Raw genomic sequence first — 2,655 nt, 5'->3', positions numbered from 1 at the left:
CATCTTTCCCAACTCCTCTTAGATTCTATACACCCACCCAAGTCCATGACTTTTCTTTATTTCCCTCTCTTTTTATAAACAAAGAAGAAAAACAAACAAACAAATGAAAACAAAACAAATCAGGGGAAATAGAAAATAAAACAAAAACAAATAAAACATAAGACATACAGTCAAATAGAGACACATACTTTAAGTCCCAGTTTCAATAAAAGGTTAAAGGGTTGTTTTCTCCTAAGAATTATTTATGATAAAAATGGCACAACTATGCATTCTTATGTCCTGATTTTACCAGCATCCTAGAGAGTAGGGCAATAACCTACTATAACTAGAATATAAATTTAAATAATATTTTTTTGTTAAAAACATACTAAAAATTGACACTCACTGTATCAGGTGAGCTAAATAGTAAAATAAGATCCACTTAACATTAATGGTTAATTTTATTTAAAATAATAGCTATGATTTGGAAATATCCCCTAAAAGTTCATGATAAAATCATGATGGAATTGACAGAAATTTTAAAAGTGAGGCTTTCCTTAGAAGAATTTAAGTCATTGGGATTACGGCCTTAGGGTGATCATTGGCACCTCAGCCCTTTTTTATGTCTCTTTTTCTGAGGCATATCAATGAGATATTAGCAGATGTCTCTACATATGTTGTGCAATGATATTCTAATTTCCCACCATAACCAAAGCAAGTGGGACAAACACCTATGGGCTGAAATTTCTATGAGAAAAAAATAAACTTTACTCTCTTATAAAGTGTCTTTGTTCAATTAATTGTAATATTTATGAAAATATGCCAGTACTTAAAATGAAATAGTATCTATTTAGTATTATTCCTGTACTCTATTAGTATTAGTATCAGTATTATTACTAGTATTCCTGCACATTTGCATTATACCCTGCACATTATATATTGCTATAAATAGGCACACACATAAAACTATGATACAATAAGGAATATCAAATGGAAATTGTTTTTTATTAGATATTTTCTTTATTTACGTGTAATACAATATCTCCTTTCCCAGTTTCCCCTTCAAACAAAAAAACAAAAAATAACAACAAAAACAAACCCCTGTTCCCTTCCCCCTCCCCCTGCTTGCCACCACACTCTCTCCTGCTTACTGGCTCTGGCATTCCCCTATTCTGGGTCATAGAACCTTCACAGGGCCAATGGCCCTGATGACCAACTTGGCCATCCTCTACTATACATACGATGCTGGAGCCATTAGTGCCACCATGTGTACTCTTTGGTTGGTGGTTTAGTCCCTGGGAGTTATGAGGGTACTAGTTAGTTAATATTGTTCATCCTAAGGTGCTGCAAACCCTTCGGCTCCTTGGGTCTTTCTCTAGCTCCTTCATTGGGGACCCTATACTCAGTTCAATGGCTGTGAGCCTCTACTTCTGTGTTAGTCAGATACTGTCAGAGCCTCTCAGAAGACATGTATATCAGGCTGGTTTGTCTTTCCTTCAGTCTCTGCTCCATAGTTAGTCACTGTAACTCCTTCTGTGGGTATTTTGTTCCCCCTTTTAAGAAGGAATGAAGTATCTACATTTTGATCTTCCTTCGTCTTGATTTTCTTGTGGTTTGTTGATTGTACTTCATATATTCCAATCTTCTGGGCTAATATCCACTTATCAAAGAGTGCATACCATGTGTGTTCTTTTGTGATTGGGTTACCTCACTCAGGATTATATTCTCCAGGTCCATACATTTCCCTAAGCATTTCATAAATTCATTGTTTTTAATAGCTGAGTAGTACTACATTGTATAGATGTACCACAATTTCTGTATCCATTTCTCTGTTGAGGGACATCTTGGTCATTTCCAGTTTCTGGTTACTATAAATAAGGCAGTTATGAATATAGGGGAGCATATGTTACATGTTGGAACATCTTCTGGGTATGGGCCCAGGAGTGGTATAGCTGGGTCTTCTGGTAGTACTCTGTCCAATTTCTGGAGGAACTGCCAAACTGATTTCCAGAATGGTTGTACCAGCTTGCAATCCCACCAGCAATGAAGGAGTGTTCCCCTTTCTCCACAACCTCTCCAGCATCTGCTGTCACCTGAGTTTTTGATCTTAGCCTATTATGACTGCTGTGAGTTGGAATCTCAAGGTAGTTTTGATTTGCATTTCCATGATGACTTGGTATATTGAACATTTCTTTAGGTGCTTCTCAGCCATTTGTTATTTGTCAGTTGAGAATTCTTTGTTTAGTTCTGTACCCCATTTTTAATAGGGTTATTTGGTTCTCTTTGTATATATTGGAAATTAGCCCTCTATCAGATCTAGGATTGGTAAAGATCTTTCCCCAATTTCTTGGTTGCTGTTTTGTCCTATTGACAATGTCTTTTGCCTTACAGAAGCTTTGCAACTTTATGAGGTCCCATTTGTCAACTCTTAATCTTAGAGCAAAAGCTATTGGTGTTCTGTTCAGGAAAGAAATTGGAGGTTTTAATAACATCAGAAATTCCATCCTTATTTTGTTAATTTCTCTTTCATCAAAAAATAAAGGGTCTAGTGAGCTTGAACACACTACATGATAGGGAGATAAGCATGGCAGAAAGCCATATAGAAGGAGAGAAGACTAAAGAAAGAAAACAAAGGAGAAATCCAGATAGTATATTTAAACGTTAATGTCTGAATGG

Source organism: Mastomys coucha, unplaced genomic scaffold (genome assembly GCF_008632895.1).
Source record: "Mastomys coucha isolate ucsf_1 unplaced genomic scaffold, UCSF_Mcou_1 pScaffold9, whole genome shotgun sequence".
NCBI classification, from domain to species: Eukaryota; Metazoa; Chordata; class Mammalia; order Rodentia; family Muridae; genus Mastomys; species Mastomys coucha.
This window is presented reverse-complemented; position numbering follows the sequence as displayed.